At 35.6% G+C, this 16,661-nt stretch overlaps 1 long non-coding RNA gene across 1 annotated transcript in view; it reads right to left on the minus strand.

Moving 5' to 3' along the window:
* The window catches only part of LOC140847386 (uncharacterized), a 609,000-nt gene that overhangs the window by 87,493 nt on the left and 504,846 nt on the right, over positions 1 to 16,661 (minus strand). The gene's annotated exons all lie outside the window — the stretch shown is intronic.

Genomic DNA, 16,661 nt, shown 5'->3' on the forward strand with positions numbered 1-16,661 from the left:
TTCTACCAAATGGTCAAAGAAGAATTAATACCAATCTCTTTCAAATTTTTCCAAAAAATTGAAAAGGAGGGAATACTTCAAAACTCATTTTATGAATCCAGCAATACCCTAAAACTAAAGCCAGACAAAGACCTGACAACAAAATGAACCTACAGGAAAACAGCACAAATGCAAAAGTCCTCAACAAAATACTAGCATGTACCACATTAAAAGGATTATGAAACATGATCAAGTGGAATTCATGTTTGGGATGCAAGGACTGTTCAAAATACAAAAAAATAATGTGATGCATCATATTAACAAAACAAAGGATAAAAATCACATGATAATCTCAATAGACACAGAAAAAGTGTTTCACAAAACTCAGCACCTTCTCTTAAAACTCTCAACACATTAGGAATAGAAGAAAAATACCACAATATAATAAAAGTCATATTTTACAAACCTACAGTTGATATCATACTCAATGGTAAAAAACTTAAAAGTTTTTTCTCTAAGATCAGGAACAAAGCAAGTGATGCTCACTCTTATCATTTCTATTCAACATAGTACTGGAAGTTCTAACTAGAGCAATTAAGCAAGAAAAATAAATAAAAGGCATCCAAATTGGAAAGGAAGGAGTAAAATTGCCCTTGTTTGCAACATGATCTTATATATCGAAAACCCTAAAGTCTCCATTAAAAATTTATTAGAACTAACAAACAAATTAGTAAAGTTTCAGGGTACAAAGTCAATGTGCAAAAATCAGTTATACTCTCAACAGCCAAAGGATCAAAGACATTAAAGGATCAAAGACATTAAAGGGGAAATAAAAGTTTCTTGAAACAAGCACATCAGAACTTAGGGGTACAGCAAAAGCAGTTTAAGAGGAAGTTCATTGCAATAAATGCCTACATTAAAAAGCAAGAAAAACCCCCCAAAAGCAACCTAACTCTACACCTTAAGAAACAGAAAAAAGAACAAACTGAGCCCAAAGTTAGAAGAAAAGAGGAAATAATAAAGATTAGAGCCTAAATAAATGAAATGGAGAACAGAAAAATAAAAGAAAATATTAGTCAACTAAGAGTTGGTTCTTCAAAAAAGAGAAAAAAAAATTGATCAACCCTTAGCTAGACTAACCAAGGAAAACAGAGAAAGGACACAAATCAACAAAACTGTCAATGAAAAAGGAGACATTACAACTGATACCACAGAAATTCAAAGGATCATAAGAAGCTACCATGAACAACTACATACCAACAAACTGGACAACCTAGAAGAAATGGAAAAATTCTGAGTAACATATAACTTACTAAGACTGAATAGCAGGAAGAAATAGAAAATCTGAGGGGGTCAATTACTAGTAAGGAAATTTAATCAGTAATAAAAAAATGTTCCAATGAAGAAGACCCAATACCAGTTGCTTTCACTGGTGAATTTTGCCAAACATTTAAAAAAGAATTAACACCAAACCTTCTCAAACTCTTCCCAAATACAGACGAGGAGTGAACACTCTCAAACTCATTTTAAAAGGCCAGCATTATCCTCATACCAAAACCAGAAAAGGGCACTACTGGAAAGGAAACTACAGTAAATATTCCTGATGAATATAGATACAAAAATTCTCAATAAAATACTAGCAAATTGAATTCATCAGCACAATTAAAGGATAAAACACCTTGATCAAGAGAATTCATCCTAGGATGCAAGGATGGTTCAACATATATAAAGCAATCAATATGATATATCACATTAATAGAATTAAAGAAAAGAATCATATGATCATCTCAATAGATGCAGAAAAAGCATTTGACAAAATTCAACATCCATCAATGATCAAAACTCTTAACAAATTAGGCATAGAAGGAACTCATCTCAATATAAAAAGACCATGTATGACAAGTCCACAGCTAATATCACACTCAAGGGTAAAAGATTAAAAGCTTTCCTCTAAGATCAGGAAGAAGGCAAGGGTGCCCACTCTCACCACTCCTATTCAACATAGCACTGGAAGTCCTAGCTATAGAAATCAAGCAAGAAAAAGGAATAAAAGGTGCCAGAGTTGGAGAGGAAGAAGTAAAACTGTCTCTATTTGCAGATGAAATAATTATATATATATATACTAAAGACTCTAAAACCTGTTAGATCTAATCGATGAATTCAGTTAAGTTGTAGGATACAAAACTAGCATGCAAAAATCAGTAGTGTTTTTAAACACTAACAACAAATTTATGAAAAAAAAGTAAAGAAATTGATTACATTTGCAATAGCATCAAAAACAATAAGATGCTTAGGAATAAATTTAACTAAGGAGATGAAAGATCTCCATTCTGAAAATAACAAAAATTTATGAAAGAAATTGAAGAAGACAGAAATAAATGGAACAGTATCCTGTGTTCATGGACAAGAAGAATTAATAGTGTTAAAATACTACCAAAAGCTATAGATTCAGTGCAATCCCTAGCAAGGTTCTGATGGCATTTTTCACAGAAGTAGAAAAAACACTCCTGAAATTTATATGGAAACATAAAATACCCTGCAGAGCCAAAGAAATCCTCAGAAAGAAAAACAAAGCAGGAGGCATTCACACTTTCTGATTTTAAGCTATACTATAAAGCTATAGTCATCAAAAACAGCATGGTACAGCATAAAAACAGACAGACCAATGAACAGAATCAAGAGCCCAGAAATAAATCCATGTATACATGGTCAAATAATAATTTACAAGGGAACCAAGGCTACTTAGTGGAGAAATGACAGTCTCTTCAATAAATGGTTCTGAGAAAATTGGATATTCACAAGTAAAAGAATGAAACTGGACCCATATTTTACACCACTTACAAAAATTAACTTGAAATGGATTAAAGTCTTAAATGTAATACCTGAAACCATCAAACTCCTAGAAGAAAACACAGGACCAAAGTTCTTTTACTTGGTTCTTGGTAATGATTTTTTGGATATGACACCTAATGCACAAGCAACAAAATCATAAATGAAAAAGTGGGACTACATCAAACTAAAAGGTTTCTACACAGAAGAAACCATCCACAAAGTAAAAACACAACTTATAGAATGGGAAAACTATATTTGCACACCATATATCTGATAAGGGGTTAATAGCCAAAATATATAAAGAGCTCATACAACTCAATAACAACAACAACAACAAACCCACAACAAAAAATCACCAAATAACCCAATCAAAACATGGGCCAAGGACCTGAATAGACATCTCTCCAAAGAGGACATACAATAGGCCAAGAAGTATGTGAAAATAAGTTCAACATCACTAGTCATTAGGTAAATGCAAATTAAAAGCACAATGAGATATCACCTCATGCCTATTAGAATGGCCATCATCAAAAAGACAACAGATAACAAATGCTGGCATGGATCCAGAGGAAAGGGAACCTCTGTGTACTGTTCATAGGAATGTAAATTGGTAAAGCCACTATGGAAAAGAGTATGGGGGATCCTCAAAAAATTAAAAACAGGACTACCATATGATCCAACAATTCCACTTTGGGGAATATATCTAAAGGAAACAAAAACACTAATTCAGAAAGATATCTGCATCCCCATGTTCATAGCAATATCATTTATGATGGGCAAGACATGGAAACAACCTAAACATTCATTGATGGATGAATGGATAAAGAAGTTGTGGTGTATACATAGCCACACACACAACAGAATATTATTCAGCCATAAAAAAAGGAAATCCTACTATTTGTGTCAACATGGGTGGGCCTTGAAAGCATTATGCTAAGTGAAATAAGACAGAAAAAGACAAATACTGTATATATGACACATATATATCACTTATATATGGGATCTAAACAAACAAACTCATAGAAACAGAGATCAGACTTGTTACCAGAGGTGGAGGGTGATGGGAGGGGGAATCAAAAGGTGGTCAAAAGGTACTAACTTCCAATTATAAGATAAATAAGCACCAGGGATGCAATATATAACATGATGAGTATAGCTAACACTGCTGTATGATATCCATATTATCATAAAGTTGTTAAGAGAGCAAATCCTAAGACTTTTTATCATAGGGAGAAAATGTTTTCCTTTTTCCTTTTCTTCTTTTTTTTCTCTTTATTATTTTTATATGAGAAACTAGATGCCAGCTAAGCCTACTGTGGTAATGATTTCATAACATGTGTAAATCAAACCATCATGTTGTATGCTGTAAACTTATACAGCAATGTATGCCAATTACTTCTCAATAAAACTGGAAAAAAATTTTACTCAAAGAAAAAAGTCAGTTACACTATGAACGGGCTGAAAAGGAAATTAGGAAAACAATCCTATTTATAATTGCACCATAAAGTATTAAATACTTAGGAATAAATTTCATTAAGGAGTTGGAAGACTTGTACACTTAAAATTGCCAAAAAATGATGAAGGAAATTAAAAATGACGCAAACAAATAGAACAACATCCTTTGTTCATGGATTGGAAGACTTAGTGTTGTTAAAATGTCCGTGCTACCTAAAGCAATCTACATATTCAGAAACCTCTATGGTATTTTTTTTTTTTTACAGAACTAGAAAAAAAACTCTATAATTGATATGGAACCACAAAAGACCACAAATAGCCAAGTCAGTCTTGAGAAAGAAGAACAAAAGTAGAGGTATCACACTTCCTGATCTCAAAATTTATTACAAACCCACAATAAACAAAACAGTAGAGAACTGTCATAAACACAGACATAATTGTGTTTATCATATGCAATTTCCTATTTCAGAAGGATATAGATAAATTACTACATATAAAGATTTAGAGTGATTTCTGTTATACGGGAAGCACACAGTAACTGTTTGCTAGCATAATCACAAAGTTGTTAAGAGTATTAAATTAGATTTTCAGGTTTTCCTTCATTCAAATAGTTCTTGAGCATCTGCTATGTATCAGGTGCTGTTTCAGTCTCTGGCAACAGAACAGGAAATAAAAAAAAGACAACAACCCTTGGCTACGAAGCTCACCTGCAGCATGAATTTCCCTTGTACCACCTTACTCTTTAAATGTTTCTCTCTTACATGTGTAAAAATGTCCACAATGCAAGATTTATTTTTATATTAAAAAAACAGCAGGATAAAAGAACTCAGAAGCCACTGTTAAAAATTTTTTTAAAGGCTTGGTTATTTAAAATCCTCTGGCAAGGACTCAGTTTCCAATTTTTCAATGCAACAAAAGAACGAATTAATGTTGACAGCTGCCTTTCCTTGAAAGATGCTTTCTCTCACATTTTTGAAATTTTGAAATGAATGAAATTTTAAAGTAGCCTTTCTTAAGCCAGTGATTTGAATGTTAAAACCCCCTGGTTTAAAGAAGAAATACAATGATGCACAGTTCATATGTCCTGAATACTATACCAGTGACAGCACACACGGTTATTTGGTCCCCTCCACCTGTTCTCATTCTTACTTTGTCTCAGATTTGTTTGAGACTATCTCCTCTCCTCTACAGGGTTGTGTGTTTTGGGAACCAGCCAGAGATGGTTCTTGATTGGACAGAACCCACAGTGGTGGTACCATTTCCTTTGCTTTGGACATGGATTTGGTGCACAATTCTGGTCAACAAAATGGTGAGAGGAACTCTTCTGAGTGGTAAAGGAGGATGTTAATTTGGGGGATGTGTTCCTTCCTTTTTAAAAGGAGACCAAAGAAGGCCACATAACGATTCTCTGGACACTGCCATGTTTGGATGCAATGGTTGGAACTGTGGCAGCCATTTTACTATCATGAGGGATATTAGCCTGAGGACCTCCTTCAAACAGGACAGATGGCAAAATAGATAGTAGAAAAACCTGATCCTTAAATGTATCATTAAGTTCCTCAATTAGCCAACCCTGGAGCTATCCTTTTGGTCAGTGCAATAAAATATTTCCTTACTTCTGAAATTTGAGTTTACTTTTGTTCAAGCTGCTATCAAAGTTAGTCAAATTGATGCAGCAGTTTTAGGATGGAAATATTATTCTGCCTTCCTGTCTTTATCTGTGCTTGCAGATTACTGAGCTAGTGATAAATCTTTAGTTTTCATGCAAAAATGTTTGATGCACAATATTTGAGTTTTCATTTAAGTGAGTTTGTTTTCTTCGACAATAGGAGCAAAATAAAAACTTGAGGTCCATAAAGAGAGGCATGATTAATAACTCTGCCTGATGTTCAGCTATCTCCGCAAAGCAGGCCAGGGAAATTCCCTCTGGATAGTTCAGGTTTTATCTATTCTTTTCTGTAACTCACTGTGAAAGACAAAATTCTTGATTAAAAAATAAAAATGGATTCTGCCTTTAACAAGATCAGAGGCAGTAGCTAAAAATGATGCCAGGAACATCCAAAGCAAATGAACACTATTTAGATGTATGGTTCACCAGAAAAATACGCATACAGAGGAGTTCGGCATGTTTATTCTCAACTTTTAAAAACTTCTAATGGAAAATAAAACCACTAAAGTAAGATCAAATTTAGAGGCTGCAGAACACCATCTTTCTTTCATCTCGGCTTAGGACACTAAATAAAAAATGACAATTACTTTTGCCTGTGTTTATCTCAAAGACAGCCAAATAATGTGATCAGATCTAAGCTTATTCACCCTCATGAATGTAAATCCAAGATTTTGAGATTGTACTGTCTTGTGCATTTGTCTCCTCTTAAGGTGGTACAGTCTATTTAATTTAATGAACTCATACCGACTATCTACTGCAGTAGAGTCTAAAGTAAGTTTTTGAGGGGCAGGGAGGAGGATGGAAATAGGCAAAGGGAAACAAGGCAACTCATAGATGAGAAAGTCAATTCAAAGTTGGCTGCAAAGTTCATTAGAATGTTAGTTTCTGATGCTCTTTCATGCTGTATCTAAAGACGTCAAAGGCCAAAGAGAAATGAGAGGCCATCTTCATCCAGGGAGGGAGGAAAGAACTTCAAGAAAAAATAGCATTGGAACTAGTGAAAAATAATAAGGGTTGCAGTAAAAATTGTAGTGAGGTCTTTTCCTGTCTGAGGACATAGGGGAAGGTTATACATGGGAGAAATATTCAACAATGGGAAATTCTTTAAAACCTAATGCCCAATCTGCACCTAAAACCAAAATCTCTAGGGAGCGAACCAGGCAACAGGATTTTAAAAAACCCTAAGTGATTCCAACATGCAGCCAAGACCAAGATTCTTTGGACTATGAGGACCTCCCTGACCTAGCCTGTACTCTATCCTAACACTTACCACCCCACACACACCCCCATCACTCACAGAGCTCCACTCCCCACAGATGGGCTTTCTTTTTGCTGCAGAATACACCTTCATTTCCCTTCCTCAGAGCTTCACATGTGCTTCTCCCTCTGTCTAGGAGTTTCTTCCTCCCCAGCACTCCTGTTCTGGCTAATTCTACCAGTTTTTTGGGGACTCAAATGTCATTTCTTCTGAAAGCATTCCTACCTCCTGAATCAAAATTAGATTCTGCTGCTAAATACCCCTAATTTCCCATTTAGTTCTTTCTTAGTAGTTATCACAATTTACAATTGTAAGTGTATTTGTGTGATTATTGGTTCAAGTCTTTCTTGCACTTAACTATAAGAACCATGACAGTGGGGAGTAGGTGAGTTTCATTTAATTTTTTGTCCCCAATTTCTAAAACCATGCCTAAAGCATAGTAGGTGTGGCAGTAAAACTTGCGGTGTGAATTAATACATTAATGAATGCATGAAAGAATGAAGGGGATATTTTAGGGCACATGAGGAGACATGCAAGCTATTAATTTTAGAACGTACGTGGAAGTTTTATCCGAGAGAATTTTCCTCTTCTCCTGTAAAACTATGACCTACCCACCCACTTCTTCCTTCTCTCCTTTGCTTTATTTTTCTTCATAGTTTCCACCACTGACATATTTATATATATCTATTACTTGTGTAACATTTGTCTCTTCCTATTAGAATTTTGAAGCGTATAAGAAAAGATCTTGTCTTTTTGATTATTGCTGAATCTCCAGTATCGAGAACAATGCCTGGCACATATTAGGTGTTCAGTAAGTATTCACTAATAAGTAACATGATACGTGTGTGTATGTGTGTGTCTGGTGTGTGTGAGTTAGAGTGACCAACCATCCAGGTTTGCTTGAAACTGACGTGGGACTTTCATTGCTAAAACCTGGAGAGTCCAGGCAACCTGGGATAAGCCTGTCACTCTAGACTATGAGTATGCTAGTAGGGGTTGGGAAATTCATCTGGGAAAAAAGGAAGGACCTAGAATAAAGCCAGGATGCGAAGAACCACAGAAGGTCTTGGACTTGCATGTGTATATGTGTTTTAGGGGAGGATGTTGATGAGGCTACAGTAATAGGGTACAGGATGAATTAGATTAGAAGAGGAGAGAAAGGGGAGAGGTTCTTTTTTTTTTTTTTTTTTTTTTTAGGAGAGCAAGGCAGAAGCTTTTATTTAGAGATAAAGCGAGAGGACAGAGCTCCTGGCTCAGGCCAGAAGAGCACAAGAGAATCCTGGGGAGAGGTTCTTTTGAGGAACTTTTTTCAATAGCCCAAGAAATGGTAATGAGGACCCAAGCAAGAAACGGGGTAGAATGCAGAGGGGATGCCCTGAGAGACAAGATAAACAATGACTGAAGGTCAAGACTGAAGGAGAGAAAATTACTTGATGAGTCATTTCTGCCTTGTGTGATTGGGCGGGGACACGGGGGTGAGCTCCGGCAGTGTTGCAGATCACAGTATGAGACTCACAGCTCTGTGAGGCTTGGTGATTTATCTGAACTCTGAAAAATCTGAAGTGTCACACTGGCAATGTTAAAAAGTGACTCAGGTACCTGAGCAAGGCTGGGCTGAGATTTCCTTGGAGGCATTTACTTATCTCTTTGCAATACATAGGATTCTGACAAAGATATGCCTACTGAGTGTGTGGGCTTTTTTCCCTCTGTTGCTGATTTATTCAAGGAAATTTGCCCGTGCCATCTCTACAGCAACAGAAATTCATTTTATGATTTTTTTTGGGAATAAGCAATGAGGATTACCTATGTGGATGGTGAATAATATATTCAAAGAAACGACTGAAAAAATGTCTTATCCAAGAAGGTTATTTGGTTACCTGAATGCTCTTAAATATCCAAATCTTATGCACTACAACTTCACGTGTGTGTGTGTGTGTGTGTGTGTGTGTGTGTGTGTGAGAGAGAGAGAGAGAGAGAGAGAGAGAGAGAGAGAGAGAGAGAGAGAGAGAAAGAGAGAGAGAGAATACGAAAGAGAGAGAGAAAATAATCCATTCATCACAAAAATTGATTTAGGTTGTCTGGCCACTTGTCTACTGTTCCATTCCTCCCTAACTGATTCAGGTTTCCTCTTAAAGTTGTATATTTAGGTAAGAAAAATGACATTTCAACATAAGAAAATACTATTTTTTAATTAAGGATATGATATACATATGTGTATATATTTTTGTGAACATATGTATGTATGTACATCTGAAAAGAGAAATGGAGAAGATATATCACATTTGAGTTTACAAGATAACGATAGATAACATCAATGAACATCAATGGCCTCAATTCTTCTTTCCTCTTTGGTTCCAGGCCATCTTCCATGTAACTTTGTAGTTCCCCTTGTTCAAGACTTGAAATCTATTTCCCCACCCCTTCATTTTGCATTAGATCATATGACTTGTTTTGTCTAATGCAATGATAACAGAATTTGTGTGTGCAAAGTTTAGACAAGCTCTTTTATAATTGGGTTTACGTTCTTGCACTTCTGCCATTATCATGAGAAAACACCCAGATTTGCCTGTTGACCTCAGAAGGGTGATGAATGACATGTGGAGCACAGCTGCTCCAGCAAAATCACAATAATAAAGCTTAGCCTTGATCAGCCAACCTATAGTCTACCCTCAGATATGTGAGAAATAAATGCTACTGTTATATGTCACCAAAATGTTTGTAGTTGGACAAAAGTAAACTTGAAATGTATTAAAGACTTGAATGTAAGTCATGAAACCATAAAACTCTTAGAAGACAACATAGGCAAAAATCTCTTGAATATAAACATGACCAACTTTTCCTGAACACATCTCCTCGGGCAAGGGAAACAAAAGCAAAAATGAACAAATGGGACTACATCAAACTTAAAAGCTTCTGTACAGCAAAGGACACCATCAGCAGAAAAAAAAGGCATCCTAAAGTATGGGAGAATATATTCATAAATGACATATCTCACAAGGGGTTAACAGCCAAAATATATAAAGAACTCACACACCTCAACAAACAAAAAGCAAATAACCCTATTAAAAATGGGCAGAGGATCTGATCCCCAAAGAAGAAATTCAGATGCCAACAAGCACATGAAAAGATGCTCCACATCGCTAGTCATCAGAGAAATGCAAATTAAAACCACAATGAGATATTACCTCATACCAGTTAGGATGGCCAACATCCAAAAGACAAACAGCAACAAATGTTGGCGAGGATGTGGAGAAAGGGGAACCCTCCTACACTGCTGGTGGGAATGTAAATTTTTCAACCATTGTGGACTAACGGTTACCAAAGGGAAGGTATAGGGGAGGCTGGGTGGGGAGGCAGGGAGAAGGGGATTAAGAGGCATTATGATTAGCACACATAATATATAGGGGTCACAGGGAAGACAGTATAGCACAGAGAAGATAAGTAATGACTATAGCATCTTACTATGCTGACAGAGAGTAACTGCAATGGGGTGTGATGGGGGAGACTTGATAATAGGGGTGAATGTATTAACCACTCATGTGAAGCCTTCATAAGATTGTATATGAGTGATACCTTAATAAAAAGTAAAAAATAATAAAGATATATTTGTAGTTGATTGTTATGCCACCTATTGCTGTAAGAGTTGACCATGCAGGACAACTAAATATAGTGGTTTTAAGAGTGAGTTAATAATTTGTACCGACCAAATAAAAATGACTAATTCTAGAGGTTTAGAATTCATATGAAAGAAAAGAATAAGAAGCAGTAATCTGGTTGTATTTTCATGTATCAACGGCATTTTATAGAAATGCACGTAACTTCCAAAATGTATTTCTTGACAGCTTAGAGCATTACAAAGCATTACAAATTCAATTTATTTGGAGGAAAAAGTTAAAGAAAAGGTTTTTGTAAAGGATTTTAATTTTAAAAAGAAAATAGGATGTTGATATCAAAATGCCTAAGAGCCAGTTCCCTATACATAATTAATTTGCTTACCAGGTATGTGTCAACAAAACCCCTATTACCATCTTTGCCAGGAGTTTCCTTTTCTTTCTTCCACTTTACCTCATTCTCAGCTGATCTCATTACACTATGGGTACACCCAAGGTCATGAATGCCCACATAAAATCACCCAAATCTGGTATGTGTCAATAAGACCACATAGTGGCAAAAATAGAAGGAGTGATGGCTGAAGCAAAAGACCAGGTGGTAAAAATAGAGATAAAACTCCACTTGATTGCTAGTCCTCGTTTCTTTTGATCAGTGCTCATAAATCCCCCTGTTGATTTCAGGTTCATAATCCCTGTTAGTCACTTCTCTCCCCAACCTCTGTTACTCCTGTTTTGGTCCCTTATTTTTCTATACCTCACTCTTCTTTAGTCCATAGCTGAGACATGGAAACCATTTTATGAAACTTAGAAGGCGGGAGAAGATAAGTGTGCCCTGTCATTGTAGTTGATGGTGATTCATTTTTAGAATGGAACCCAAATTTATTTTCTTATAAATAACCATAGGTTAATAACTATTATCCATATAGTATTTGGCTATTTGCACCTCAAGTCAGAAATCCAGAAGGTATAAAAATGACAAACTGGCACTCAGATATGATGTTTCTGATATGCTATGAAAATGGCACCCAGAATACTACAAAACCAAAGGTTAAAAAATGAGAAAAATAATAGCTCTCTGTGAAGATCTGGGTTACTCACATTCCCAGGATAGACAGAGAGGTGGCCCAGAGGTTCTACAGGCAACTCCTCTATCATAGACAATTAGTTTGAATGTTGAGATTCAGTGTGAGGATGGCTTTTAATCTTTACTCATAATCTTAGCACATACAATATCACAATTACTAGATTGATTTGGTTGTAAGCTATATAACGTGGACAACAAGAAATGCCTTATGTTACAGATGCAGAACATATATTAGTTCCTATTTAAATACAAGTGTTATATGAGGATGTTAACTGAAATATTTAAAAGGACAAAATATTCTTGTGCTAAAAATTCTTATTGCCCTATACATTCTATTAAAGATCACAGACAACACACCAAGTTCAAAAAATTCATCAATTTCAATTAGATTTGCATTAGTGACATCCACATTTACCAAAGTGAATTTCTCTTAGCACAATTATCTTCTTCTACTGCCTCTTGTTGCATTAAGCTGAATATCAGTATGCACCTGACATACTCTGTCTACTGTCAAATGTGCATTTCAATGAAAGCCTTAAAAATAAAAGAAATAAAGACAAGCCTATTGTGTAGGTCCATGACACACCCATCATTGTATAACCTTCTATTTTCTGATTCAAGTGGGATTTAAATATGGCTTAGAATTCAAGGTTATCATAACTGGCTAGTCCATATGGGAAGTTTAGGAACTTCCATTTCTAAATTGCTTTTTGTTATTTTGGTGAAAAATTGTTATTCTTTCTTATTGTGAACTCTATCGGCAGGCCAATTTAAAATCAAACATCCTTATGCATGAGAGAAGATACTAACACATGTTATAATGCCAAAGAAGACCACAGACCTTGAGTTTCCTGAGTTCAGAGCCATTTAATGTGCCCAGGGATGGTGACTGCCAGAAAAGAAATTCTGGTAATAGTTCCTGTAATGAACTGTTTTCCAAAATAGTAGTTTAAGTATCTGTGATTTTTAGCATCTTCACTCATTTTTGGATGGCTTTTGTAATCAATATATCTGGTGAGTCACAGTTTCCAAGACCTTTCAGGTACAGAAAGCTCCTATCACAGGGAGTCCGCATACGCCACTCTTGAAGTTAGCTCTAATAAGCTCCTCAAGGAATTACAGAGGCTCCCATGCTTCCTGGAATAGTTCCACCCTCCTGGGTAGCTGAATCACCTGATATTTCTCCCTTGGCACTACTTCTGAGGAGCAGCACCCAGTAGAACACTCGTTGAGATGGTCAACGACAGTCACCATGCTGGTCAACCCAAAGCTACTACAAGGAATAATGCAAAATCCTGTATTATTGCAGTTAGAAATCTTGGGCGACACCACACAGCATTACCACATCAATTATTATTGTCTTCTCCCCTCTCCCTCCGTGCTTTGTGATGTGGCACAGGTCCACTATCTCAGCCTTAGTTTAGGATGAAGACATCATATATGCTTGCAAAGGTTGGACTCCTCAGTGGTTACAATTACATCCCTTCACTCATCTGGATTAGAATATAAACTTGGGTAGTTGGGGAACACAGTCACCATGTCCTAAGGGACCAAGATCTATCAGTTCCCTGGTTTAGCCATCAGTGTCCTATAGTCATCAGAACAGAGGAGTAACTAGATTGATTCTCAGCTATATTGACAATTTACAGAAACAGGCTGAGCTTCATATTAGTTTTCAAGTCCTGTGAAAATTCTAAAGCCTGATGCTTTTTTTCTAGTTCGTCAATTTAAGTCTAGATCTTTGCAGTTCCATACCTAATCTGACTTTAAAATATTAATCTGGGTTGGCAGGTAAATAGAGAATGGGGAAGGGAATTTATCACCCCAGAGAAGAATGGAGAGTGTATATGTGAAGTTTGTCATGAGGTACTGTGTACTGATAAGGGATTTTTAATGATAGTAAGTTTTGAAGTAAGATCAAAAACCATCATACCATTTCAGTTGCCTCATCAGTCTGCCCTGTCAGGGATTTACCTATCATCCTTAATGATGTCAGTTATTATTTGAGATGGGGAAGGTGTTAGCAATAGGACTAAACTTTAGACTTAGTTCTCAGGATCTGCAGTATGAAGTTGCCAAATTTTGCAGTACAGTCAACCCAGAACTACTAAATTTAGACAGCTGATGACCCAAGGGATACCTATGTCCCACCTTGGGAATAAATTAAAGAGTGGAATTGTTTATATCTCTAAATAATAAAAATGCTCCTCCCTTTGAAGAGAGAAAGAAATGGTTCCATATAACTGAGTTTCAAATAACCTCTAAAAGCAAAAGGCAATAGGAACTATAGTATATATTGAGAGATATACTGTGTTCATGGGTAGAAAGATTCAATATCGCTTAGGTGTCAGTTATCCTAATTGATCTATAGATCTATAGAAAAATAGTGAAACAGAAAAATTCATTCTCTAGGAAAAAATGTATTACAGGCAATAATGTTCCAAGATTCTTGGTTTCCTTTGATACATCATCAAGGTGATTGGGGCAGTATGCTCTTTCATTCACACTTTCCAACAAGCTTCCTAGAGTTTCACTCAAAACCAAGATCCCCACGTAGTAGATCTTCACTCTTCCTGTAACCCAAAGTCTTCGCCCTGTGACTAGTTTCTCCCCTGCAGGTGCATGAGTCACCAGAGCAGATACGTGAGAATAAATGATTTTGCTGTTTTAACATATACACAATGGAATATTATTAAGCCCCTGAGTTTTAAGGTGGTGTGTTATGCAACATCATTGTGGTAATAGTTAACTAACACAGTATATGTCTAGATATCACAGCTTCTGCTTATATTACAACAGGGAGTGTTTTAACACATGTGAGGACATCGGAAATAAAAGACAAATTCCTGTCCTCGATGAACCTTTCATCCGAAAGTAAGCATCTTTCCTTATTTATCAAATACTTATACTGAGGAGGCAGTTTTCTGTGCTATTTCGTTATGATGGCTCATGAATACCGCTGTCTGGTTGTTTTAAACGTTTCAATTAGTTATCCACTTTACTGTACTTCTACCCTGAGGCTTAAAGCTAACAGCATAATTTAAAGAAAAGAAAAAAGACACTAAAACATTACTTTTGCTGAAGCAATGATGGAAATCATAACTGTGTCAAGGACATTCCTTTCAGATATTTTGATTTCTAACCATAGAGTCTCAAGGCACTTGGAACAACCCTGGAGAGGAAAAAAATTGTCATACAGTGTTTATCAGTAGGCATTTTCCTTTATGAACTTTTCTCTGCAAAAGTTCAGTGTCCAAAAAATTAGTTATTGTTTGAAAAGCTTCATTTGCTATTGCTATGACTTACATAGATAATGTTAATGAGTTTTTTAAATTCCCCTATTTCCATCTCAAAATTCAGGAAGCCAATAAATTGGTCAGTAATTATAGTGTGGATAACCTTAATCTATTGAGGTATAATGTAGATAAAACACAGAGATCTTAAGTATTCAGTTTGATGAATTTTAATAATCACATACATCCATGTAATGACCACTCCAAACAAAGTATGAAATATTTCTATTGCCCCAGAAAGTCCTCTCCTGTCCCTTTAGATGCAATCATCCCTGAGGCAACCACTTTTGATTTCAGTCAAGATAGCTTAGTTTTGCCTATTGACCTAAGTGAAATAATAGAGTGTATATTCTTTTGTCTCTAGCTCCATTTTGCTCAACTTATAGGGAGTCCCCATAGGCCATTGTTTGTTTTTAGATTCATCCATGTTGCTGTTTTTCAGTAATTTTCTCCTTTTATATTGCTGAATTAGTATATCATTATAAGAATGTACTATAATATACTTATCCCTTCTCCTGTAGATAGACACTTGGGTTCTACAAAAAAGACTGCTATGAACATTCTTGTGCAAGTCATTCTGTGTATATAATTTTCAGTGTGTGTGTGTGTGTGTGTGTGTGTGTGTGTGTGTAGATACCTAGAAGTCAAATTTTGATTAAGAATGTGTTGTATTTATACATTTAAGAGAATGGACATGTCAAAGTATTCCTGAAATCCATGAATATGTCATTTTGCTCCACTTATTTAGATATTATTTCATTTCTCTCAACAATTGGGAAATGTATGTCTTTCATTAAATATATTAGAGGTATTTTATTGTTTCTGACCTTGTGGATTTTATTTAAACTTTCCAAGTGGTTATTTATGGTACATAGAAATACAATGGCTGTATATAATGAATTTATATCCTTATTTTACTGGATTAACATATTAGTTCTAGGAATTTTCTTTGAAGATTTTATAGTGTTTTCTATGTATACAATCATGTCATCTGTTAATAGTGACACTTTTTCTTCTCTCTAATCATTATGAGCTTTTATTGCCTCATTATGGTGGCTATGATCTCTAGAAAAAATATTAAATAGAAATAGTAATAGCAGATATACATACCTTGCTTCCCTATCCTAGGGGGAAAATATTTAATCTACCACCATTAAGTATTTCGTTAGGTGTGGGCTTTTCATAGATGCCCCATATCAAGTTATGGCTATTTCCTTCTATTCCTAGTTTGCAGAGGGCTACTTTTTTAAAATCATGAATGACTGTTGAGTTTTACCAAATGTTTTTCCTGCACCTTTTATCTGATGATTATATGGGTTTTCACCTTTATTTGGCAATATGGTACTTCTATTGATTTATTTCCAAATATCAAACCCACTTCACATTCCTAGGACCAGCACAATGCATATTATTAGGCATAGGAGGGGGAATATCTACTAAGAGAATCAAACTACCAGGAATTATCAATTTCAAATTTGTA

The sequence above is a fragment of the Manis javanica genome, chromosome X (genome assembly GCF_040802235.1).
Source record: "Manis javanica isolate MJ-LG chromosome X, MJ_LKY, whole genome shotgun sequence".
Classification (NCBI taxonomy): domain Eukaryota; kingdom Metazoa; phylum Chordata; class Mammalia; order Pholidota; family Manidae; genus Manis; species Manis javanica.